The sequence below is a fragment of the Capra hircus genome, chromosome 4, assembly GCF_001704415.2.
Source record: "Capra hircus breed San Clemente chromosome 4, ASM170441v1, whole genome shotgun sequence".
In the NCBI taxonomy this organism is placed as follows: Eukaryota; Metazoa; Chordata; class Mammalia; order Artiodactyla; family Bovidae; genus Capra; species Capra hircus.
Window position 1 is genome coordinate 95,379 of NC_030811.1, and position 27,446 is coordinate 122,824.

Consider the following 27,446-nt stretch of genomic DNA (forward strand, 5'->3'; position numbering starts at 1 on the left):
CATGGTTTACCTGTGTTACCTGATAAATGATGTAGCGAGTGTGCTTTCGTGTGCTCACTTGCCGCTCATATTTCTTCTGTGGTTCAAATCTTTCATCCATTTTGTAGTTGGTTGCTTTATTTTTTTTATTATTGAGTTTGAATATTCATTATATAGCCTAGATACAAGTTCATGACTTGCAAATAATTTCTCCCTGGCTTCTATGTTTATTCCTCTAATAATCCTTCAAACAGCAGCAATGTTTTATGTTAATTAGCTTAAATTTATCCATTTTTTTTCTTTAATGGACCATGCTTTTGATATCATACCTAAGAACCTCAGATCAAACAAGATCTTTCTTTTATTGTTTTCTAGAGTTTTTTTTTAAAAGGCTTAAAATAATATTTTTTCCTGAAATAGTTGATAGAAATCACCAAAAAAGCCATCTGAGCTTGGTGGTTCCATTGTGAGAAGGTTTTGTTTGCTTGTTCACTAAAAATTCAGTTTCTTCAGTAGGTACATTATTCAGGACTGTTCAGGTAACTTGCTTCTTTTTTGTCATCCAAAGAATCCACGCTTTGAGGGGAAATGTGTCCCTTTTGTCTAAGTTGTACAATTTACTGGCATAAAGTAATCCAGATTGCTTCCCTGTTTCGCTTTTATCATCAGTGCAATTCCTGATGCTGGCAGTTTTATCTCCAGTCTTCTCTCTTGCTCGGTATGGCTAGTTTATCTGGTCACTAAGGCAAGCACTCAGCTCCACCTCCTTCACCCCGGGGAGACCCTGCTTCTGCCTGGGCTCCCCTCCCTGCGCTCCGGTGGGTGAGCTGGGGCAACTTATGGCTGTTTCTCGTCTTGCAGCGCTCACTGTCCTTCCGTGCTTCATTCCAGTGTCTTACAATTATTGCTTCGTATATTTTGGCTGCTTTTTGGTTGTTTCAGACTTAATGGTAAATATAATCTCTGTTATTTCATCTTGTCAAGAAGCAGGAGTCTCTTCAATGCATGCATTTTTGAGACCCGGATATGTTGAAAGGGCCTTTTGTAACCATTAATATTTAACTTAGTAAATTGTAGGAATTATATATTATATCTCTATTAATCAGGACAATTCCATTTGGGAGATGAAAGCCTCAGTGCCTATTATATATATATATATGATTAGGAAACAAAAGTTTTGTTCAACATGTGTAGTAAATTAGTTTTTTGAAACGTGACTACTGAAAAATAATTGTATGTTCAAAGTCCTGCAATTGTTGATGCCCTGAGTATCGCTGCATCGTCTAGTTCCTCTAAGGAGTATAGGACAGTGGGAGGACCCACATGGGGGCCGCTTGCTGCAGGCTTAGGGGAGTTGCCGTGCCTACAACACAGCAGACACTGCAGGATGAGCAGAGAAACCCTTGGATGAAGCCACACAGGCTGTGAGGGTCCAATCATTCCAGATGAAGAGATTTTTGGACAAGAACAAGCTTATGTATGCTCTGAAGCATGCTTCTAATATGCTTGGTGGACTCTGGACTTCTATGCTATCACCAAAGAGCTGCTATGAACTTCATGTGGCTGTTTCTGATGAGCGGCACTACTTGGAAGTTTCCTGACAGAGGAGTTTGCTAAAGGAAGAGAATGGCAGATCTCTATGAAATTGTACAGGAAGCTGCAAGCATTGTCCCAAGGCTTCATCTGTTGATCATAGCTGGAATTGAAAGGTTGTTGCTGAACCATGAAAAGCGCTGGGATTCTTGGCCTCTGGAGGAGAAGAACTCAATCCGGGGCCCAGAGACAAGGCTTGATCACTCAGAGCTTTTGTGTAATAAAGGTTTATTAAAGTATAAAAGAGATAGAGAAAGCTTCTGACATAGACATCAGAAGCGGGCAGAAAGAGTGCCCCCGTGCTAGGGTTAGCAATGGAGTTATACACTTTTTAAATTAGTTATTACAATGAATCAAAAGAATGTCTGGAGGTTGTAAAGATCTTGCTAGGCCCACTTCTATAATTTACATTTTTAAGAGAACAGAATTAGCCAGAAGGTTTTCAGGAAGGAGAAACCGTCCTCAAGCAGGATACACTGTTGTTGTATAATCCTTAGTACAGAGTTTAAACTGAGTCGTTTGTTGTGTAATCCAGGCTTAAAGATCAAAACGCTGTATGTGACTAAGACTAAGGAATGTGAGGGGAAAAACGTTTTCCTTTCCCCCTCCTTGAGAATTCCAGACCCTTATCTCCTCCTCAAGAACCCCAGACCTCTCTCTCCTTGGGGACCCCAGACTTCTTATCAACCTGCCTAGAAATTGACTCTCTCAGAATTGTATGTTAGTCATTTCCTCAGTCCAAAGAAAGGTATTTTGAAAGATTTGGTAGAAACGTGCCCTGGTGTGCAATACCCCTTGAGAGGTCTATTTCTTCGAAATTATCTACTTCAGTGTACCACAAGTATCTTACCTGAAGCAGGAGGGCCAACAGATGAAGCAACAACTGGGAATGTCAGTGAGTCCATGGATTTGTGCTGCTCGACTTTGCAGAAATGAATGAGCGATGGGGCTGAATGCAGCATCAGCGACAGAGCTGGGGCACAGAAACAAGGGAGCCAGAAAGACAAGAGCCGCGAATTTAGCAGGAAGAAGTTTGGGGCACCTTAGTCCGCTGGAGGTGTAAATGTGGAATGTTGCAGATTATTTTGACCAGCATATTGGAGCAACTGGCGAACTGCGGAGATGCTTTGGCTTTGGAATATCTTATGGAGTACATTATTCAGGTTTTTCCCTGAAGAATTCCACCTTCAAACTTTGAATCCTTTTCTTTGGGCTTGTGCTGAGTTACACCAATATGTAAATATGAAAAAAATAATCATTTCCTTAATTGATCAGTTCAGTTCAGTCGCTCAGTTGTGTCCAACTCTTTGCAATCCCATGAGTTGCAGCACGCCAGGCCTCCCTGTCCATCACCATCTCCCGGAGTTCACTCAGACTCACGTCCGTCGAGTCCGTGATGCCATCCAACCATCTCATCCTCTGTCGTCCCCTTCTCCTCCTGCCCTCAATCCCTCCCAGCTTCAGAGTCTTTTCCAATGAGTCAACTCTTCGCTTGAGGTGGCCAAAGTACTGGAGTTTCAGCTTTAGCATCATTCCTTCCAAAGAACACCCAGGACTGATCTCCTTTAGGATGGACTGGTTGGATCTCCTTGCAGTCCAAGGGACTCTCAAGAGTCTTCTCCAACACCGCAGTTCAAAAGCATCAATTCTTTGGCACTCAGCCTTCTTCACAGTCCAACTCTCACATCCATATATGACTACTGGAAAAACCATAGCCTTGACTAGACGGACCTTAGCGAATTAGATTTGCTTTATTTGTTCACCATGAAGATGGACCTGGAATCCCAACAGATATTAAACTTTTTGACATACTTTCACAGTAGGTGGCTACAGTATTACAGTCTAGACAAGACATGCCATCAGAGGATGTTGCATCCTTACAAGTCTCTCTCATTTATTTTACTATGAAGTGTTATCCTGACCTTGTGGACTATGTTGATAAAGTTCTAGAAGCAACAGTGGAAATATTTAATAACCGCAACCATGAATATATTGCTACCAGTAGTACAGTTTCACCATAAGCTCACCAGACTTTTGAAGATGGTAAAGCATCTGCCTACAGTGTGGGAGACCTGGGTTCGATCCCTGGGTTGGGAAGATCTCCTGGAGAAGGAAATGGCAACCCACTCCAGTACTCTTGTCTGGAAAATCCTATGGAAAGAGGAGCCTGGTAGGCTACCATCCATGGGGTCACAAAGAGTCAGACATGACTGAGTGACTTCACTCACATGCTAGCAAAGTAAGTCTCAAAATTTTCCAAGCCAGGCTTCAACAGTATGTGAACCATGAACTTCCAGCTGTTCAAGATGGTTTTAGAAAAGGCAGAAGAACTAGAGATCAAATTGTCAACATCCATTGAATCATCAAAAAAGCACAAGCGCTCCAGGAAAACATCTACTTCTGCTTTATTGACTGTGCCAAAGCCTTTGACTGTGTGGACCACAACAAACTGGAAAATTCTTAAAGAGATGGGAATACCAGACCACCTTACCTGCCTCCTGAGAAATCTGTATGCAGGTCAAGAAGCAGCAGTTAGAATCGGACATGGAACAACAAACTGTTTCCAAATTGGGAAAGGAGTACATCAAGGCTGTATACTGTCACCCTGCTTATTTAGCTTATATGCAGAATACATCATATGAAATGCCAGGCTGGATGAAGCACAAGCTGGAATCAAGATTGCTGGGAGAAATATCAGCAACCTCAGATATGCAGAACACCACATTTAAAAGCTAAGAATAACTAAAGAACCTCTTGATGAAAGTGAAAGAAGAGAGTGAAAAAGCTGGCTCAAAACTCAACATTCAAAAAACTAAGATCATGGCATCCAGTCCCATCACTTTATAGCAAATAGAGGGGGAAACAATGGAGACAGTGTCAGACTTTATTTTCTAGGTCTCCAAAATCACTGCAGATGGTGACTGCAGCCATGAAATTAAAAGACGCTCCTTGGAAGAAAAATTATGACCAACCTAGACAGCATATTAAAAATCAGAGACATTACTTTGCCGACAAAGGTCAGTCTAGTCAAAGCTGTGGTTTTTCTGGTGGTCATGTATGGATGTGAGAGTTGGACTATAAAGATAGCTGAGCGCTGAAGAACTGATGCTTTTGAACTGCAGTGTTGGAGAAGACTCTTGAGAGTCCCTTGTACTTCAAGGAAATAAAATCAGTCAATCTTAAAAGAAATCAACCCTGAATATTCTTTGGAATATACTGGAGCTGAAGCTAATACTTTGGCCAGCTCATTGGAAAAGACCCTGATGCTGGAGAAAATAGAAGGCAGGAGGAGAAGGGGGCAACAGAGGATGAGATGGCTGGATGGCATCACCAACTGGATGGACACGAGTTTGAGCAGGCTCCGGGAGCTGGTGAAGGACAGGGAGGCCTGGTGCTGCCGTCCACGGAGTCACGAAGAGCTGGACAGGGCCGAGCGGCTGAGCAGCAGCACCAGCTGCGTCACTCACTGCTCTTCCAGGTGTGTGGCTAGTTTCATGTGCCACCTTGGCTCAGCCATAGTAACCACACGTTTGGCCAAACATCAGCACAGATGTTGCTCTGAACGTATTTTTAGATGAGATTAACATTTGAATCGGCAGACTTTAAGTAAAGCAGATCGCCCTCCAGAGTGTGGGTGGTCTCACTCCCTCAGTTAAAGTCCTAAGAGAAAGGTGCTCAGATTCTCCTAGGAAGAAATTCTACCTCCAAATGGACTTGAGGTTAACTGCAGCACCAGCTCGTCCCTGACTATCCAGCCTGCTAATCTGACCTGACCTGCAGAATCAGACTCCACAGTACCACAGCCTTGGGAGCCAGTTTCTTCCCTATCTGTCTATCTATCACCTGTCTATCTTGGGTTTTTTCCCTCTGAGAACCCTGACTAATACAGGTGCTTTAGACTTTCTTTTCTCAGAATGTAAGCTATTTAATTCAATCATCAGAACCATGCCTTGTTAGTAGCTGCCTTGTTAGTAGCGTATTAGGTAATTTAACACGGGACAGTTCATTGAGCAAAAGACTTTGGTCTATGCTATGCTATGCTAAGTCGCTTCAGTCGTGTCCAACTCTGTGCGACCCCAGAGACGGCAGCCCACTAGGCTCCCCTGTCCCTGGAATTCTCCAGGCAAGAATACTGGAGTGGGTTGCCACTTCCTTCTCCAATGCATGAAAGTGAAAAGTGAAAGTGAAGTCGCTCAGTCGTGCCTGACTCTTAGCGACCCCATGGACTGCAGCCCACCAGGCTCCTCCGTCCATGGGATTTTCCAGGCAAGAGTGCTGGAGTGGGGTGCCATTGCCTTCTATACGTCTATGTGTTTAAGGTCTATCGCACTGTCTGACACTCTAAGTATTTGTTAAATGAATGAATATCTTATAATCAGATGGCTGATTAATAATAGTTGAGAGAAAATGTAAATTGAAATGTTTAAACCTGTTGAGAGATGCCCAGATGAGCACAGCCATCCAGGCTGTGTGCAACAAATTTAGTGTCAACGATCTACGAAGTTTTAAAAGAAACCCAACATGGATTTTGATTTAATATCCTTTCCAAAAATAAATATTTACAGGAAGAAGAAGAAGGTATCAAAATTCAAACTAGGTAGTTGGAAGGAAAATATTTTCTGTGCACAAACATAGTAAATCTACAATATTTCTTATTAATAAGATATTTTAAATATTAAAAATGTAATTTCAATAAAAATATGAATAGATTTGTAACTTTTAAAATTTCTTATCCAAAATTATGACTATTCAGAGTATACTATTAGCATCTTGAAACTGACACTGTAGAAAGTATTCCCATTATGTTTCAGCACTCAAAAGTAGAAGTAGAGACTGAATCCTAGGGGACTGTATTATAGTTTAGTCACATAGAGCACTCAGAATATGAACAGTAACTCTCATAAGTGAGTTTTCGTAAAAACCAAATGAACTCTTAAGTTGTATTTTGATGTGATACTTTCTTTTTACATTAACATATTTTAACACGTAGCTAGAGCAAAGAGGAAACTCATCCCATTTGGTAGGTCAGGTGCCCAACAGAAAGAGAAATAGGTTTTACAACTTTCACCCATTACTGCAGAGAGAGAATTTGTGGTGACTCTCATATAAATTAAGATATATCAAGTAATGTTCAATTCTTAAAGAAAATTGGAAGTCTCTATATTATATCATTTCTATGTGATTCTGCAGGAAGTGCATACACAAGGGATCTTCCCGACCCAGGAATCAAACCCGGGTCTCCCGCACTGCAGGCAGACGCTTTACCATCTGAGCCAGCAGGGAAGCCCATATTATACCATTTCTATATGACTCTGTGCAGGAAGTGCATAGGAAGCCCCTTGGGGAAAAGCTATGACAAACCCACGTGGTGTGTTAAAAGGCAGAGAGAGCACTTTGTCAACAAAGGTCCATATAGTCAAAGCTATGGTTTTTCCAGTAGTCATGTATGGATGTATGGAGTCACATCTGGAGGAGGAAATGGCAACCCACTCCAGTATTCTTACCTGGAGAATCCCATGGACAGAGAAGCCTGGCTGACTACAGTCTATGGGGTTGCAAGCGTCAAACACGACTTAGCAATTAAACCACCACCATGTGTGAATCTGAGAGTTGGACCATAAAGAAGGCTGAGCACCAAAGAATTGATGCTTTTGAACTGTGGTGTTGGAGGAGACTCTTGAGAGTCCCTTGGACTGCAAGGGGATCCAACCAGTCCATTCTGAAGGAGATCAGTCCTGAGTATTCATTGGAGGGACTGATGTTGAAGCTGAAACTCCAATACTTTGGCCACCTGATGCAAAGAACTGACTCATTGGAAAAGACCCTGACGCTGGGAAAGATTGAAGGCAGGAGGAGAAGGGGACGACAGAGGATGAGGGGGTTGGTGGCATCACCGACTGGATGGACATGAGTTTGAGCGGGCTCCGGGAGCTGGTGGAGGACTGGGAGGCCTGGCGTGCTGCCGTCCGTGGGGTCACGGAGAGTGGGACACGGCTGAGCGGCTGAACCACACCAGCATGGCAGATGAGCTTGCAACACTCTTGTTTACTGGGATGTGGCCATGATACAGCATTCACTATTTCACTTATTATCCTAGAACTTCTTATTGCTGGGATGCTAGGTCCCCCGCCCTGTTAAATGTCATGCAGAGTAGGAGTGCGGACTGAACGCTGAGCCGAGCCTGTGAGCCTGAGTGGGCACACCGAACGCTGGGGTTGGTCTTTTTCCACTGGGCTCTCAGCCGTGTTCTGTATAGCTGAGGTTTTGGTCAAGACTTAGATAAATCGTTCTTGGTTTTCTACAGAGTTTATAGAGAAAGACAATATTTGTGTCTCCTTTGAATTATAGAATCTCAGGTCAGATACACTTTCCAGACTTAATTCCATTCTTAAAATCTAAAGTTCACAGTTTTGAAGTGTACAGTTCACTCAGCTTTAGTATATTTGCACGGCTTTGCAGCCATCAGCACTTCTAATCAGGCAGGTTTCCATCACCGCCCCCAGAGAAGTTCCCAACCCTCAGCACACTCTCCCTCCCTCCCGCACCTCCAGCTCCTGGAGCCGCTGCTCTGCTGTCTGTCTCGGTGGGCCTGCCTTTCCTGGACGAGGCAAGTGGGAGCACGGAAGATGCGGTCCTTCGTGTCTGACTTCTCAGCATGAAGTTTTCAGGTCGTCTGTGCGGTATGTCAGGACTTCCTTCTTTTGTCTAGCCATATAAAAATTCCATCATTGAATGGACTGCATTCTGTTTATCCATTCATCTCCTGATGGACGTTTGAGTTGTTTTCACATCTTGGCAGTTGTGTAAGGTCTCTTGGAGAAGGGAAGGCTACCCACTCCAGTATTCTGGCCTGGAGAAGTCCAGTCCATGGGGTCACAGCGAGCCAGACACGACTGAGCACCTTCCACGTTCACATATAGAGCTATCAGGCTTCCCATGTGACCCTAGTGGTAAAGAACCTGCCTGCTACCACAGGAGGTGAGAGAGACACGGGTTCAACCCCTGGGTCAGGAAGATTCCCTGGAGTGGGGAGTGGCAACCCACTCTGGTATTCTTGCCTGGAAAATTCCGTGGGCAGAGGAGCCTGGCAGGCCACAGTCCATGATGTTGCAAGGAGTCGGACACGGAAGCACCTGAGCACACATAGAGCCATAATGAACACACACGCACAAATCCTTGCTTGAATTCCTGCTTTTGACTCTTCCTCTGAAGAGCCTCCCATTGCTTTGAATGTGTCGTCCCACTGTTTTGTGGCTGATATGGTTTCAGATGAAAAATCAGCTTTACTGTTATTGTGGATACACTGTTCACAATGAGTCCCTTCTCTCCTGCTGCTTCCAATATTCTCTGTGACTTTGGATAGTTTTATCTTTTTAGGTGTAAATCACCTCAAATTTTTCTTTCTTGGAATTTATTTGTGCTTTATAGATGTGTAGATTAATGTTTTTCATCAAATTTGGGAAGTTTGGGACATTACTTCCTTAAACTTCATCTCTGCCCCTTTCTGTCTCGCCTCTCCTGAGGCTTCTATCATGTATATGTTGGGGGTTATTTTTCTTTCTTTCTGTTTCCTTGTTTTTCTCACTTGAGTGAGACTAGATCGGCTCACTTGACTTATCTTCAAGTTCTCTGCCTCTTTCTTCTGCCAGCCCAAACTGTTGTTGAGCTCCTGCACTGAATTTTCCATTGCAGTCCCATTTCTCAACTTTAGAAGTTCTCTTTGGTACTGTTTTATAACTATGATCTGTTATTGATATTATCTATTTGGTGTACCCTCACTCTTACGCTCTTCTTTAGTTCTTTAGACTCCAAGCCAGGCATAATGTTAGTTTCTAGACATAGTCACTGTAACTAATTTAATGTCTTTGCCTGTTAAATTTAATGTCTCAGATTTCTCAGGGAGAATTTATATTGGCAATTCTTTTCTGTTTGGGGTCAAACGTTCCTGTTTTTGGATATCCAAAAATTTTTGTTGAAAACTGTTTTTGTTGGGTTTTTTCTAATATAAATACAGCAGTTCGGGAAGTGAGACCATTCCACTGCTCCAAAGGAGTCCTGGTTTTGCTTGTTGTTACTGTTGCTTTTGACTTTCTTAAATTCATCCTGTGGGCGTCCCTTGTGGCTCAGCTGGTAAAGAATCCGCCTGCAATGTGGGAGATCTGGGTTCGATCCTTGAGTTGGGAAGATCCCCTGGTGAAGGGAACAGCTACCCTTTTCCAGTACTCTGGCCTGGAGAATTCCCTGGACAAAGAAGCCTGGCAGGCTACAGTCCATGGGGTCGCAAAGAGTCAGGCATGACCAAGCAACTTCCACTTTCAAATTCATTGCATAAGTGTATTCTCTGTTACGTGTGGGCACTTGGCTTGGCTGCTGCTGATGACAGAGCTGAAATCCCCCTTGACCGTCTCGAGCAGTAGGTCTCCCGGCCTTTGCTGTGGGCCTTGTGCGTGCTGTGCTGATGCTCTAGCAGGCGGGTTACAACACGAGTTCACCCATCACCTCCTGCTCGCGGAGGAGGTGGACAGGAAGTGAGAGAACTGGGCCTTCCCAGGCCTTTCCTGGGCATTGCGTATGTGACGTGTTTTATTCCCAGGATGTGTTGGAGCTCTCCAAAGCCCCTGTGGACACATCACTCCGTAGACTTCCCTTCTGTTGTTTTGGTCATTTTCTTGTTTGCCCCAAATGCTATTGCTGCTCCGTGTGGCTGTTATATTAAGTAACTGCCGCTGACTTTTTCCAACAAACACCCCAGGGAAGGACTGTTTACACTGAGTAAGCTCTGAGTCAGGTCAAATAAAGACAAGTCCCTGAGTGGAGGTTTCCAGAGAACTGCCAGAGTTGCCAAATAGTGTGCTGATCTGGGCACAGGGTCTGGGGAGCTTCAAAGACTTCTGGGCCCCCTGGTAGCTACACAGCTGCCCTCACTGTGAGGCTGGAGGTTTCAACGTCATGGCCAAGCTGGGGCAGGAGGGCCGAAACAGGGAAAGTTACAGCGCCACAAAGATCTCACCAAGACACAGCCATTTTTCTTGAATAAAAATTCCTTGTTGGTGCACTGGGATGACCCTGAGGGATGGGGTGGGGAGGGAGGTGGGAGGGGGGTTCAGGATGGGGAACACAGGTACACCCATGGCTGACTCATGTCAATGTATGGCAAAAACCACCGCAATATTGCAAATTAACTAGCCTCCAATTAAAATTAATTAATTAATTTTTTTAAATTCCTTGCATTGTTGCAAGGCTCTGGTTAATTTCTAAACTGTTGAAAAAGTTTATTTTGACAATTTTGCTAGTATTCTCATTGTTTTTATGGAAGAACAGATTTTCAAGGCTTTTACTCCACCATTCTGTGAGTATTGTTTAATCCACACGTGTAAATTTTAAAATAATGCATGCTTACTCTAGTGAAAAGTGGTTAATTACTACAATGTGTGTAGTTATGGCCACTAAACTTGTAGAAAAGTAGCAAAAACAGAAGTCCTGAAGAAGGAGGAAAACAAAGAAGCTATCAACTGGATGAACACCCTCCCCCAGCTGAGACTCATCACTCAGGTCGTAAGAGTGAGTCCCAAGATTCGAGCCAGGTGTGGATGCCACACTGCCAAGGGCCCACCTGCAGCCGGCTCCAGAGGTGTGGGGAGCAGCACCTCCTGACAGAAATGTCTACTAGCTTTGTTTGTTTGAGCTATCATAGCTAAAGGTGCATTTAAAAACCAGAATTTGTTCTGGGAAAACATGAAAACTGAAACGCATTGTCTGTCAGGAGTCTGGCGGTTTCAGGGTGTGAAACTGCACCACCGCTAGTGTGTAACAGTCTCTTTGTCATCCTGCGTTAATGTGGTTTCCTTTACCCTCCATCTAAGAATATGGCATGAATTACCCTCCTCACTGGGGTGTAAGAGGGTAAAGTGATGTAGAAAGTGATTTTCTCATCGAGAAGTCACGGGGCACAGCATCCTGCACTTCTCCAAGTGCTGGGGCCAGTCGGCACCTCTGTGTCTGCAGAAAGAGGGGTCAGTTTTGTTGGGGCTGGAGGTGAAGAGAAAGAGCCGATTTAAAACTCCTACAGTTGACAGATGATCATGGGAAATGCACCTCTCTGAAGACTCCCGGGAGATTATTTTCACCCTGGAGGTGGAATCAGAGGCAGAGGCCCTTGTGCTGGTCACAGAGAAGCTGGAGCCCCAACCCCCTGCAACACATGTTCATCCCAGAGGGGCCTCCACTTCCCAGGCTTTCCCAACCCCCAGGCGGTGAGGTTGGGCACATGGCGCACACGCCCTGTAAGGGCCCACGGGCCCCCAGTCAGCCTCCTAAGAGTGCAGACGACGGCTTGCTTATGGTCCCTCCAGAATAATCAGCTGGTTTCCCAGTGCTGTCAGCCACCAGCGATATCAGATGCCTGGCCGAGTGACTTCAAATGGACCACGGATCATGAACTTTTTCTAAGGTTTAAAACCATGGATATCCAGGAATGTCTTGATGATTAAATAGAAAATAGCATGTAGACGTCTATCGGCTTTCGTGTCCTCATCTTCTCCAAAGGAACAGGCCAAGGGCCCATGCAGAGCTGTCCATGACTAAAGAAGCCTACTGGTCCCCCAGAACAGGACTATTCCAATAGCAACAGCCCAAACCAGTCTGGGGCTTCTGGGATAGCACAGGCCTGACACCACCTTGAGTGACAGAGATTTCCTTCGTCAACAGTTAGACTTCTGCAGACAATGGGTCCACTCCCACCTTTGCATTTCAGACCAGGGACACTCTCTTAACTGCTGGTCCATCGGTACTGCTGCGCACACAGATAGGAACCACTCCTCGGAAAGTACAGGCTTGCAGGTTTGGAAAATGCAGCCTGCATTTCACCCCTGCTCACTTCAAAGGTGGAAAGACCAGTGCAACACCTGGAGACCCCACGATGTTATATTTAGGCCTTTCGTTTCCATGGACCTTCAACTCTCCATGGATACTAGTTCTGCAAAAATCCAATCTCCCCACTTAAAATTAGTCATTGTGCAGGGATAATAGTTTTCCTTTTTTGTTCTTCAGAGAGAATAATTCAACCCTTGGCCAGTTCAAGGGTAAGGATTTCCTCCAAAGATGCCAGCTATTAGCTTTTTGAGTCTGGATTGACTTTGAGTTGAACCTATCCTCAGACATACATCAACTTAGTATTAATAGTAGAAAACACTTCTGAGTTCTCGTGCAGTCATGGCTCCTGAGTTGTGCACCCAGGTCTAACTGCCTAAGGACCACTGAATCCAAGGAGAATCACGTCTTTTAAACGTCTGAAAAAGATTGTCAATGCCTTAACCATTGATAGTTACACTCAGCTTCCTTTGAAGCAAAGATACTGAATACAGAGAAGAAAAGTCATACTTCAAGGTCAAACCATCTTTCTCTTTCCGTTAACTGGTTCAAGAAAGTGTCTCAAGGTCAACTTAATCTTTAGGTTGAAAACAGACCCCTGGGGACAAAATGGCAATTTAAGTTGTATATTAAATTTTATCTCATGGTGGATCTGAGTCCCATATTACACATGCCTTTGCAGACAGTAATTATGTCACCAAAAGATGACACTTTCCTCCCAGAAACTGATACAAATCCTGTGTTGAAACCACTTCTTGTCTGCACCCTGTCTATTCAAGGCCCTGTAAGGTGTGGCCCAATCCTATCACTGCCACCTGGCTCCCTCTGGCCAGGTAAGTCCACTGGCTCCTGGAGAGTCCCCTCCAATCTTCCCGAGGCAGAGGATCTCCAGACCCGCCATCCGGAGTCACTGCTTCTCCTTTCTGCACCCCTAGTTCTAATTCCTAAAACTAGGCAGTCATTTTTAGCGCAAGGATTCTATGGTCTGTTCTTCAAGGCTCATGTTGGTCCCAGCTTCATTTGAGGAAACGGGAAGAAACCAATTTTTTCCAGTTTTCAAGGGTGTGCTTGGGGGTGAGAGGTGAAAATAGTGGGGGAGACCATCCAACGGAAGCTGGGGACAGAGGAGAGGCGGGAACTGAGGACAGAGGCAGGTGTGAGGGCCTTCAAGTCCAGCAGGACCTCTGGACTCAAGCAGAAGCTGTGAGCCCAAGCACAACCTCCTAACCCAGCAGAACCGCAGCTCAACTTGGCCCTTGTTGGGCACATTCAGAGCTCTTGAGCAGGAGTGTGGCATGCAGATAGAATAATTCTTGACTTCTCAACGGTGCAGCACTGACCCCTGACCTAACCAGACTGGAGCCAAGGGCCTGGGGTGGCAAATACAGAGGCCAGAGCTAAGAGAGGCTAACGCACAAGGAGAACGTGGTCAGCCTGTTAGAGAACACTTGCTCAGAACAGCTGCCTTTAACTGATGTTTGCATGTCTCCATCTGTGATTACTTCAGTTAAGAAATTAGAAGGAATTTCTGTTGGTTCTGAGAGACGTGAGAACACTGCTCGAGGCAGCTGTGAGCTTTCTCTGTCCGCCTGTAGTTCCCCGGCAACAGAGCAGTAACACCAGCCGAACTTGGATCCTGCGGATTGTTGCCCAGAGCGGCCGGAATTAGACGGGGCCAACAGGGATGCAAGCTGTAGGCTGAGGAGTAGCCAAGGCTGACATCAGAAGAGCATCGCCAGCCGTGACGTCCAGGGGCCAGGGGACGTGTAAGCAGGAGAGCTTGGAGCCCAGACCCACGGCACGAATGCACAGCAGAATGCGCAGTCCAGACGCTTCTGCAGCAGATGATAGCGATCAAGCTAAACCCAGTTGACCAGAGCTGAGACTGCGATGCACAGAGCCGAGAAGTCTGGCAGCGTGAGAGACTGTGGGCGGCGACGAAATCAAGACTCGGTCTGTTTGTCCCCCGTTCTCTTCTGCTGTCCTAGCTCCACCCTCAGCTCAGGCTCACAAACGCTCTCTGAACACCTGTGGCAGAAGCTAGGCGTGTCCCTTGGCCTGTGGGCTGGTGCAGAGCCAGGAGGGAGGTTTCCCGGGTCCCCCAGCACCACGTGTCCCCAGCCAGGGGGATGCAACTCTTGAATGGCAAGGGCTGGGTCCCCTCAGTCCTGGTAAATGCAGAGAATAGATGTTTTCCCAAAGACAGTCAGGGTCTGACACCCTCGAAAGGGATGAATGCTGGACAGCCAAAAATAAGAGAATGCCCAGAACAGGAAAAGCGGGCCCTGTGGCGAATACAGCTACCAGTGGTGTCAGCTCAGGCCTCAGGCAGAGAGCCACATGCTCAAGGTCTGCAGGGTGCTGGGGATTTCAGAGAAGAGGGAGACACCTGTTCCTCCGTGGTTTCCTGCAGACTGCAAGTAGAGGGAGAAGCCAGATCACGCCCGCCCCAGCCTCCTGTCCCTTCCAGCCCTCTGGCTTTTCTACCCTGGCCCATCTGGAAAACAGATTTAAACCAAACTAATCGTACTTTCTCGGGGCAGAATTAATTGACCTTTTCTTCTGGGATTAGCATCTGGAAACATGCCGAAACTGGAGGGGTGGACTGTGACAGTTCCCGTGCAGCCCCTTTTGATGTCATTTAAAACACATGCTTAGAATAAAGCTTTTCTATCAACAATGCTTTGCTGCCAAATCATAGTATATAGTCTAATCTTAGTATCACCTACATTCACTTACCTTCTGAAAAACTAAGTACACAAGCTTGGAAAATTTATTCTGAGTGAGTCCAGAGTCACTGAATTCTCTTAATACCATTCAAGTTTTGGAGCGGAGGCCCTAATTTTCCCCCCTTTTGTTCACTATTTTATAGAAATCAAATATTAAACTGACATTCGGAGTTGCACACGCAAAAGCGGAAACGACGCACCTCTCCAGGGAAAGGTCGGGAGTGTTAGCTTTGCGGCGAAGAAGCCACGAGACTCGGCAGGACGTCGTGCTCTGGGTGCCCAGTGAGGGCACAGAACGGCCAGCAGTAAAGGGATTTAGGGCATTAAAGGGAAGACACAGGGAAAGACGGTATTTGAATTTCCATAATATGGAAGGAGGACTGTGTCTATTCTAGAGGCCCCAGGGTTAAATTAGGACCGTTAAGAGAAAATGCAAGAAGGAATTTTGGCTCACTCAGAACTATCGAAAGGGTCACTTTCAGTTGAAAGGCATCAGGTGTTTCTCAGCACAGAAGTGTTCAAGAGGAACCTGGCTGAGCACTGAGCAATTCTGATTCCTCTGCCTGTGCGGGGAACCTTGTCCTTCTAAAGGACTTACTTGGCCAACCAGCTCCAACCTCTGTTTCTCTTTGAGCTCCTTCCCACCACTATTCGAGTTTCTCTCACCCTAAAAACAAACAGAAACCCAAACCCTGATGTTGCGCAGGCCTCGCGTCTCCTCCAGCTGCTGATAGTCCCTCCAGGGGTCATGAAAACATCCCCCAAACTCAGTCTGCATTATGGCATCTTGAATGCACCTCCCAGAGCAGTCGGCCTGGCCTGTGTCTGTGCCCCTCCTTTGAGTCCGACTTGGCCAGGGTCGTGGAGGATGGTTTCATGCCGGCAAATCCAGTGGACACACCTCGGTCCCCGGGGTGAATGAACTCCTGGCAGCTTCCACAGCCCCGCACACTGCTGGCGAGCTCTCCACTTGCCTGAGCAGGACTCCGGGTCTCCACTGTCATCTCTTCCCCCTTCAGAGCAGAAAAATCAGCATGTTCACGAGCATCCCCAGGGGTCCGGACGGCAGGAATGCAGGCCCCTCGGAGAAACGCCGCCTCGAGCGGTGCTGCCCGGCCCCTTTCCTGACCCTGCTGCAGTGGCAGGGCCCGCTCACTGGTCCCAGGGTTGCAGGCAGTCACCTGTTCCACTGCACGCGGCCTGCGACGCTGCTCTCACCTGGCTGCTCCTTCCCGCCCCTGACAGGATGGCCGCACGGCCCCATCCGGTACCCCTTCCCCAGGGCCCCTATTTCTCTGCATGGAGTCCGCGTTCTTGGCCTTGTCCCCAGGCCCCTCCCGCCTTCTCCCCCTCACCCACGTCCCAGCATCACGGCTCCTTCCAGCTCTCAGATCCCCCCTCCTCCTCCGGGCTGAAGCAGGGTCCTGCTGCTGTCTGCAACAATCTTGTCTAAGTTCCTATAGTTGCTTGGGTCTCAGCTTAATGCTGGCTCTTCTAGAAGGCTTTCCCCAGACCCCAGGTCCTGAGTTTTCTATTTATCCCCCCTGGTTAACTGCAAGCCCTTTGAGGATTTAGCTGGTGTCTGTATTCTCATGACAGAATTTGTAGTATAGATTCAAATTTCAGAGGCTCTTTGGGAATCAAATACGGGAAAAACACAAGTGTCTGTAATTGTCTGATGTGGCCTTGGGCAAGGGCACGTCTGTGTGGTTCCGTCCTTGTTCCACCCAGATGGACAGACCATCAGATGACGTCTGGGTAGCTGGCGGCACCTCCAGGACTCCAGGGAGCATTGAAAGGCCTGGGAGCACAAATCTTTTACTCTGGATTCCCTCAAGTCACTGCCTGTTAGAATCCCATAACCCTTAAAGAAAGAAATTAGTAAGAAAACAGACCTTGGAACTGAACCCAGTCCCTCTGAGATGACTGGGTCTGACTGGAAGTGCCTTAAAGACACTCTGTAAGGAAGTCCCTTAGAGAGAGAAAATTTATCATAAACCCACAGGAGCAGCGGCCCGTGCCCAGCTCCCTGGAGCCTTCACTTTGCATCATCTTTCTGTACAACAGGCCAGGGATGCCAGATCCCTGGCTGGACAGGTGACCCTCTGCAAGTGCCTGGAGCTCTTTATGTGCGAATGTGGCCCATCTGCTCTCGGTGGTGCGGTCACACGTGGCTCGCGGCCCTGAGAGCTGGGAGCCCCAGTGGCCTCCCCGTTAGTGGACATGAGCACAACACACACATCCCAGCCTGTGGGAGGATGAGGTTGAACTCCACACAGTTTGTCCCTAGCCCTGGTTCCCAAAGACATCCAAGGAGAAATGTGCTGCTGGTCGAGCACTTCATGAGAAGAGGCACTCAGAGAAGGGACATTAATAAACTTCTTGGAATGGGTGTGGGGGCTGCTTTCAAACTGTCATTTTCTAAACCAGTGCAGTTCAATGGAGAAAATGCTGGCCTGGCTGCTGGCCCCTGCTTTGACACAACTTGTGTGATATTAGAAAGTTTCTCGGCCTCTCTGTCCCCAAACCTGTGCAAGAAGGAGGCTTGCTCTCACCAGGGCGCCTCCCAGCTCTAAAAATGGAGGCAGTCTTTCCCGCCTTCCATACACAAGAATTCTAGAACCATTCTTTTAAAACTCTTACATTAAATGTGCTTCTTTACCTTCCTTCTTGCATAAAAGCCAGATCCAAATCCTGACATTGCTGAAGGTCTAATTACAGATTCTTGTTCCAGTTTTGTAGTTCACTGCAAAACAAGCATTTAGGAAGGATAAAATAACCTTCAGATAGTCCCAGCTCCCTCGAGCCTCCCAGGCTTTCTTCCGGGGTGTGTTGGTAGGAAGGTATGGAGCGGGTCTCCAGGGCACAATGGGGAGTTACAGGAGTTCTTGACCTTGTGTTGCGACTGTGGCTGCCCCGATCTTCAGCACAGGTGCTTCTGTGTTTCCTCCTGTTGTATTTGATGAGCTTGTTTGAAAGCCTAAATGATTGCCAGTCCTCTCAAGGGTCAGATTTATGAATAATATTACTTAATGCTTATATGCAGATGACACCACCCTTATGGCAGAAAGTGAAGAAGAACTAAAAAGCCTCTTGATGAAAGTGAAAGAAGAGAGTGGAAAAGTTGGCTTAAAACTCAACATTCAGAAAACTAAGATCATGGCATCCAGTCTCATCACTTCATGGTAAAAAGATGGGGAAACAATGGAAACAGTGACAGACTTTATTTTCTTGGGCTCCGAAATCACTGCAGATGGTGACTGCAGCCATGAAATTAAAAGACGCTTGCTTCTTGGAAGAAAAGCTATGGCAAACCTAGACAGCATATTAAAAAGCAGAGACATCACTTTGCTGACAAAGGTCTATCTAGTCAAAGCTATGGTTTTTCCAGCAGTCATATGAATGTGAGAGCTGGACCATAAAGAAAGCTTAGCATCAAAGAATTGATGCTTTTGAACTGTGGTGTTGGAGAAGACTCTTGAGAATCCCTTGAACAGCAAGATCCAACCAGTCCATCCTAAAGGAGATCAGTCCTGAATATTCACTGGAAGGACTGATGCTGAAGCTGAAGCTCCAATACTTAGGTCACCTAATGTGAAGAGCCAACTCATTGGAAAAGACCCTGATGCTGGGAAAGACTGAAGGCAGGAGGAGAAAGGGATGACAGAGGATGAGATGGTTGGATGGCATCACGGACTCAATGGACATGAGTTTGGGTAAACTCCGGGAGTTGGTGATGGACAGGGAGGCCTGGTGTGCTGCAGTCCATGGGGTCACAAAGAGTCGGACACAACTGAGCGACTGAACTGACTGTATAATGGACACAGTGGTGTGAACTTGAAGTTCGTGTAGTTTACATCAATGGCGAAGGGGTTTCTCCCCTCTCACACGGCCCTCCCGGACCCCCGGCGGCCCTCCCACCCTGCCTGCCCAGCTGCTCTGCGGCGCAGGCTCTCTGCAGCCACTCTGGGTCCCCTTCACCGCTCTCACCTGCCCCCTCTCCACCAGAGACCTGAGCGCTGTGACCTTGGCCCACATTCCCAGACAGTCCTCTCCTGCTGACCCTGAGGGGGCTGTGGCCACCCTGGCTGAGTCCTCCAGCCACTGGCCTGTCAAGAAATACACCGTGAAGCGCTTTCGTGAGGCTCCAGTCAATCAGCACAAGTCAGGTGCCGAGACTCCGCTTCTTGCACCTCTGGTGATTCTCAGCAAGCAGCTTATCTTCACGCCATCTGCCTCTCTCTTAAAAGTCAGGTAAGCCTCATTCCTTTAAAATAAAGTTCTGTGTGGTTGGACTCATAAGCCGGAAGTTCCCTGAACTGTTTCATAGCTAAATTGCTAGAGATTAGGCCTGACTCCCTTATTGGCACCCAAAGGATATTTTCCAAGTTCTTAAGTCTTGCATCAAGAGGCCCAGATTGTGGACCTGCTCACCTCACAGGACTGTTGACCCAGATATGTGCTCAAGGCTCAGGGCTCACCATGGGAACCCCCAAGTGCTTCCCAACCAACCTGTGAGAGACTTGATTATATTCCTAGTTTCCAAGCCATTTGGAGCAACACTGTTATAAAAGACAATGAGAGCAAATTACCAGGAAAATCTAAAGCACACACAGCAAGTCCAGGTTTCTATTAGCCAAAGAGAAAGTGAAAGTGGAGTCGTTCAGTCGTGTCTGACTCTGTGCGACCCGTGGACTGTAGCCCACCAAGCTCCTCCATCCATGGGACTCTCCAGGCAAGAATACTGGAGTGGGGTGCCATTTCCTTCTCCAGGGGATCTTCCCGACCCAGGGATCAAACCTGGGTCTCCCACATTGCAGGCAGACATTTTAACCTCTGCACCACTAGGGAAGCCCCTAATTACTTAGAAGAGGCATAGAGTAATATTGCAATCAACCTAATCAGAGAAAGTATAGTGTAGATGAACTACCAAAAATATACAAGTAGTTCATTGCAGAGTGGATGCACTTATACACGTACAAGTCTCTGTCATTTTGCAACCAGAGCTAAACAAAAATTTATGAAAAAGCAACTGTCCATGAGCGTGATTCTGAAGGCGATCAGCCCTGGGATTTCTTTGGAAGGAATGATGGTGAAGCTGAAACTCCAGTACTTTGGCCACCTCATGCGAAGAGTTGACTCATTGGAAAAGACTCTGATGCCAGGAGGGATTGGGGGCAGGAGGAGAAGGGAACGACAAAGGATGAGATGGCTGGATGGCATCACGGACTCAATGGACGCGAGTCTGAGTGAACTCCGGGAGTTGGTGATGGACAGGGCGGCCTGGCGTGCTGCTGTTCATGGGGTCGCAAAGAGTCGGACACGACTGAGCGGCTGAGCTGAACTGAACTGATGCTTGCAAAGGAACACCAACATTTAAAGCCTTTGACGTGAATAAAAAGGCTTCTCGCCTTGTTTATCTAACCTGAGCACGCAGACAGGAATGCAGGAAATGAACACCCTAACTGAAAGGTCAGGGCGAGGCCAGGATGAAGGGTCAGGGCGAGGTCAGGAAGAAATGTCAGGGCGAGGTCAGGATGAAAGGTCAGGGCAAGGTCAGGCGTGCTGAGGCATGCCTGGGCATGCCCGGGCATGTCGGGACATGTCCTGGTAGAGGGCACTGCAGACACGCCCCAGAGATGGGCCGGCAACCAAGCTGACCAATCAGGAGCCGACACGAAGCTCTCGCCATCCAATCAGGAGCTGACACGGAGCCCTTGGACACCAATCACCGCTGAGCCCGCGTTTTCTTCCTTATATGGGAGGCCCAGCCCGGGCCGGGCTATAAAACCCTTCCCCACCCCTCACACCCTCGCAGACTCCTTTTCCCCCGCAGACTCCCCCGCAGACTCCCTTTACCCCGCTGACTCCCTTTGCTTTGCAGACCCGCCTTGCTCCCTTGCTTACCCGCCCCCGGGAGTTCTGCCCGAGAGCGACTGTCCAATAAAAGGTCCTGAACAACGGTCCATAGGGGTGGTTCCTTCTTCCCCGCGGCGTTTCTTACACTAACTGCCGTGGAGCGTGGCCTTTAGAAACAGTGAAGCGGATGGTGCGGGAAGAGACGCAGATCGTGCCAGCAGGCCTAGGCTGTTCCTCCTAACCTACCTGCAGCAAAGCAGACCCCTCGTCGGCAGCGGCGCCGGCCACACCCTCTGCAAACCGGCCACTCTCCACACGGTCCCCGCGAGGCTGAGACGCTGAGACGCCGCGGGCCGAGTCAAGGCCCTGCCGCTCGGAGCCGCGTCCCGGCGGTCCCCACCTGGCCAAGCAGGCGGGCTGACCGCACCTGGGCAGAGACGGGGGCCACGGGCTCCGAGGGCTTCGCCCAGCTTCTGCCTTCCTCTGGCCGCGCCACTGAGAGCGTAAACCACCACTGTTAGTGACAGAAGGCATTTCTCTGTAGAGTACTCGAGAGTGTCGTGCTTAGACCAAAATTTCCACATGGAAAATTCCATTCATGGAAACCCGTGTCTATCGCAGAAGTGCTATGAGGGAGCAGGCTGTGTGAATTTTTCTACTGATTTATTACCTTATGAAAGTTTCCAGAAAATACACTGTGAAAGTACCATTTCCTAGTCCGGTTAAAGCAAATCCTGGGCAAGCAGCCAAGATGAAAGCCTTTAACCTCTCCAAGGATTTCGCAGCCGCCTACACCCCAAGGTGGAAGGCAGAAGACTCATGTCTCTGCAGGTGGAAGCTGCAACTTTAAGTCCTCCCAAAAGGAGAGAAAGTTGTTTAGAAAACAAACCAGAGTGCGCATGTGTCTCGGGGCTGCTGCTTCTGCTGCTGCTGCTGAGTCGCTTCAGCAGAGCATCAGAGCCAAGTTTATACGCACCTCGCTGTCCTGCTCACGCTTTTCTATTTTTCACTGTTTTCCCACTTTCCAGTGAACTTTGCCCTGCCTGACTACTTCAATCACACGGTCACTTTTTCCTGTTTTTTTTTTTTGTTTTTTTTTGTTTTTTTTTTTTCTTCTAATTGAATCTTTAGTTTCTAACATACTCTCATTATTATTTATACAATGCCTACTTTTTAAAATTAATTTACTTAAATAATTTAGCAAACATCCAGAAAAGTGCTACCCAGAATAAAAATGAAGACTTTATAAAACTACTACCTCTGCCTTAACGGCCCCCAATCCCCTCTCTCCCTAGATGTTATCTTGTGCTATTTGCTTTTCTGTCCATGTATTTCTAGCCTATATACATGTGGCTTTAGTTTTACTTGTTTTTAATTCTTTGGGGATTTTCATTTAGCACTCAAAACCAAATTGCTGAAATTCATACATCTGCTTGCATACAGCTGTGGTTCCTAATTTCAGTTCAGTTCAGTCACTCAGTTGTGTCCGACTTTTTGCGACCCCATGGACTGCAGCATGCCAGGCTTTTCTGTCCATTACCAACTCCTGGCGCTTGCTCAAACTTATGTCCTTCAAGCAGGTGGTGCCATCCAACCATCTCATCCTCTGTCGTCCCCTTCTCCCACCTTCAATCTTACCCAGCATCAGGGTCTTTTCCAATGAGTCAGTTCTCATCAGATGGCCAAAGGATTGGAGCTTCAGCTTCAGCATCAGTCCTTTCAATGAATATTCAGGATGGAGTTTTAGGATGGACTGGTTGGATCTCCTTGCTTTACAAGGAACTCTCAAGAGTCTTCTCCAACACCACACTTCAAAAGCATCAATTCTTTGGCGCTCAGCTTTCTTCACAGTCCAACTCTCACATCCGTACATGGCCACTGGAAAAACCATAGCCTTTACTAGACGGACCTTAGTCGGCAAAGTAATGTCTCTGCTTTTGAATATGCTGCAGTCACCATCTGCAGTGATTTTGGAGCCCAAGAAAATAAAGTTTGTCACTGTTTCCATTGTTTCCCCATCTATTTACCATGAAGTGATAGGACCAGAGGCCATGTTCTTTGTTTTTTAAATGTTGAGTTTTAAGCCAGCTTTTTCACTCTCCTCTTTCACTTTCATTAAGAGGCTGTTCAGTTTCTCTTTACTTTCTGCCATTAGGGTGGTGTCATCTGTGTATCTGAGGATATTGATATTTCTCCTGGCAATCTTGAGTCCAGCTTGTGCCTCATCCAGCCCAGCATTTTGCCTAATTAAGGGTGCTAAAAATAATGCACTGTTTGCATATATGACAATTTAGCTATTCTCCTGTTGGTGGTCATTCCAGATTTTTGCTATCACATTAAGCATTCCCATTCATGTCTTTTGTGTACATTTCTGTGAAATGCTGCTGCTTTTGGACATAACTAGTCCTTTTCTTAGGAGAAGGCAATGGCATCCCACTCTAGTACTCTTGCCTGGAAAATCCCATGGATGGTGGAGCCTGGTATGGTGCAGTCCATGGGGTCGCTAAGAGTCGGACATGACTGAGCGACTTCAGTTTCACTTTTCACTTTCATGCATTGGAGAAGGAAATGGCAACCCACTCCAGTGTTCTTGCCTGGAGAATCCCAAGGATGGCAGGGCCTGGTGGGCTGCCCTCTATGGGGTCGCACAGAGTTGGACACGACTGACGCGACTTAGCAGCAGCAGCAGGAGCAGCCCTTTTCTTATTGATTTAAAGCAGTGTTTGGGCCACTGGATTTCCACTTCTGAGAAGGGGTGGTCACTCCCTCTCTGGGTGTAGATGTAGTTCCAAGGTGTGGCTTCTCAGAGTTCTGCTCTCTGCTAGTGAGAAAACTCCCAAGAGAAGGGAGAGGATAAAATTGGAAAAAAAAGCAGTTCTTGAAATTCCGGATACTAATCCTTTGTTGATTATATGACCCACATATCTGCTCCCATCCTATGATGCTTTCGGTTTCCTTATGGTAACTTGAGCTGCTGTTCGCAACAGCACCTTTGGGACTATTCAAGGGCCCTTTTGCTGGATGTCCAGGACGGCGTCTCCAGACGTCCAGGTCTGGAAGACTCTCATCTATACTTTCTGCTGGCGTCACCCTGCTTTTCCACTTTTTCTGCAACAATGAACAGCACCGTCACATGAAAAATTTCTGTTACTTTCCAAGTTGTGCACAGAAGCAACTGACATGTTAGCTTTGCCAAGGCTACTGGCTTTTAAAGCATTTTTCCTAAGTGTGGAATGAAAGGTCTGGATCACATCGTGCAGGTTGAGGTATCAAGTCTAGGGTGAGACTGTGTGTCAAGGGGCTCCTTGTAACACTCGTCTGTCTGCTCGGGGAATGAGACTGATCCTTAGAATGGGCGTTCTCTAAACGCACTGGAACTCAGGCTCCTACGGCGTCTTGGGAACACTTGACACAGACTTTGTTTCCCTTGTACTAGAAACCATCTTCTTAGAATTACTAACCCTGAATAATGTTGGACCATCCTACCCCCACTGCTAACGTGCCAAAGTCAGCAAATTCCTTCTTGCTATGAAAAGCTTTCTAAAATATCAGAAACAAGGCATTCTATTGATTCATCCCAAAGCAAAACTACTCTACATAGATGCATACCCAAACTTTAATAGTAAGTTTATTACAGCATGCAGGCAATTTGCCCTGTGATTTAAAAGGAATAATTTTGGTTTCAGTTAGCCAAAGCTTTCCATTCTAAAACCAACACACACATTGCTTTACTCATGTTGACCAGAAAAAGAGAAAAGAAAAGGGTCCAATTTAGCATCTGACTCATCCAAATTCAATGACTGGAAAGTGAGGACAGATGTATTGCACCTGGAAAAGTCTTCCTCAACCAGCAAACCAGGAAATTCCAGGCTGTGTCAATATCTACAAGAAGTAAGCAGCAGCTTGAAGAACCGTGCTTGCCAGATCTCAGAAACACTCCTCCTCTCCCAAATAATTCCACGTTGTTTGAAGTAGAACACAAATGGAAAAGTGTACAAAACACAGATGTGCAGTCCAGGGAAGTATCTCCCACATGAAAACCAGGCGGCTGCCCGATCCTTGCCCCTGCGACTGCCCCTGCCCTGTTCCCACAAGGCAGCTGCTCCCTGGTCCGAGAGCACCTGTGCGGCGTTGCCTGGCTGCTACCCTTATGGGACAGACACTGTGCATTCCTTTGGGTCTGGCTTCTTGGCCAGCCTGACTAGCATCCGCTGTGACGATCCACTCAGATGTCCTTCCCACTTCGATTCTCCCAGCCGCTGCAAGTGCTGTCTGCAGAGGGCCCACAGCCATGATCTGCGCAGGGCTGGCCTGGCACACCCCGGGCACCTCACAACCCCTGATGGATCCAGATGGGGGTAAAAGTTCCACACGAGGGGCTGCTGCAAAGGGCCATCCCAGTCTCAGCGTCTTCTGTGTGGTCAGCTGAGGCCTCTTGAGACCGTGTCCCAGCTCAGATTTGCCCTCTGCCCGCTCCTGCCGTAGGGGAGGTGCAAACGCCTTAACTGCCTTAGAGATGGTGAAGGAGGGATGGGTGGGCTAGGAGAGGTGGGCTCGCTCAAACGGAAAAGCACCCAGAAGGCACCCCACTGACCAAAGCGCAGCAGAATTTGCCGGTGGAAAGGAGAGTGGTGGCCCTCCGAGCAGGCCGGGCTGACGAGAGCAGAGACAGCCGAACTGGGCTCTCCGACAGCAGCGGGGTCACTGGACCCTGAACACTGCAGGCCAGGTGGCTTACACCACCCTCAGGAGCCAAGGGCAGCGCTCGGAATCTGCGAGCTGGAGGGGCAGTCGGGGGGCCCGACTCACAGACGTTGCAGAGGGACGGGCAGAGGAGGGTCCTCGCACAAAATAGACGGACAGTCAACAAAGGCACTAAGCAAAGGCACTGTGAGCTCAAACCACGCATGTCCATGGCCCCAGTGAACACTTAGGAACCACAGTTTGGGGACCCCAAACCCCACTATAAGAAGGGGTCACCAGTCCTCCAGTAGGAAGGAATCGGATACACTGCCGCAGAGCATGGTTCTGATTACCTTAGTTCTTGCCGCAAAGGAGCTTCAGCCAGTTACGCAGGTAACCGTTCAGGAGGGAGGGACGAACAACGCACATACTTCAGACTGTGGAACGTGGCAGTGCAACTTGACGGACTGCCTGCTGCTTCTTGAATGCGCCTTGGTAGTTTGTATCTTTTAAGAAGTTGGTCTATTTAGCCTAATTGTCAAATTTATCAGCATAGAGATGTTTATAGTAGTCCCTTATTTTCCTTTTAATGTCTTTAGGTTCTTTAGTAATATCCTTTTATTAAGTTTTGATGATGATGATTTGTGTCTTTTCTTATTATTTCTGGAGCAGTCGGCTGGAGGTTTATCTATTGCAGTGACCTTTTGCAAGTATAAGCTTTTGAGTTCAGTGATTTTCTGTATTGTTCTTGTTTTCAATATTACTCATTTTTGTTTTCATATTTTTCCTTTGTCTTCCTTTGTGTTTAATGTTCTCTTTTCCTAGATGAATGATTTTCTATTTTTCTAATGAAATATTAAATATGTATATAGATATTTAATGCTAGAAAATTTCCCTCTAGCAATCACTTTAGCCAGATCCCATAAGTTTTTACATGTCTTATTTTTATTTTCATTTAGTTCAAAATATTTTCTAATTAACAGGTTAATTAAGCTTAGCTTATTGAACTGTATTCTAATATTTTTAGGTTGCTTCTTCCATCAGGAACTGAGAGAGGTACTTGAAAACTTCCCAATATTATTACAGGTTTCAGGGCTTTTCCTTTTGTAGCTCTGTATAGTTTTTCCTCATATATTTGGATCTGTGTTATTTGCGGCATTCATATTTATAATTACTAGAGTGAATCAGTGAACCATATTTTTGCATAAGAAGTCTAGGGCTTCCCTGGTGGTTCTGTGGTAAAGAATCCACCTGCCAGTCTGGAAACATGCACTCCATCCTGGATCCAGGAAAATCCCACATGCCGCAGAGCAGCTACGCCCATTCGCCACAGGTACCGAACCTGCACTGTCAGCCCAGGAGCTGCAGCTCCCGCAACTCGTGGGCCTGGAGCCCCGTGCTCTGCTGCAAGGGGACCCGCCGCAGGAGGAGCCCGAGAACCACAGGGAAGTGCAGCCACCTCACCGCTGCTAGAGAGAAGGCTGTGCAGCAACCAAGGCCCAACAGAGCCAGAGAGAAGAGATGGGCGAGCAAAGGAAGTGGTTTAAAGAGAAGTCCATCTCTTTATCTCAAGTGACGCGTTTTTCCATAAAGTCTGCATTGATGTACAGCTACATAATCTTCTTTTTGGTTTAGGTTCGCATCAAATTCTTTCCCATCCTGTTACTTGCAACCTGCATTATCTTTACATTTTGTATATGTCTCTTGGAAGAAGCATGTAAGTTTGGGATTTTA

General features: G+C 47.0%; 1 pseudogene; it reads left to right on the top strand.

The window, feature by feature from the left end:
* Positions 1,303 to 27,185, top strand: LOC102171843 (annotated as a pseudogene).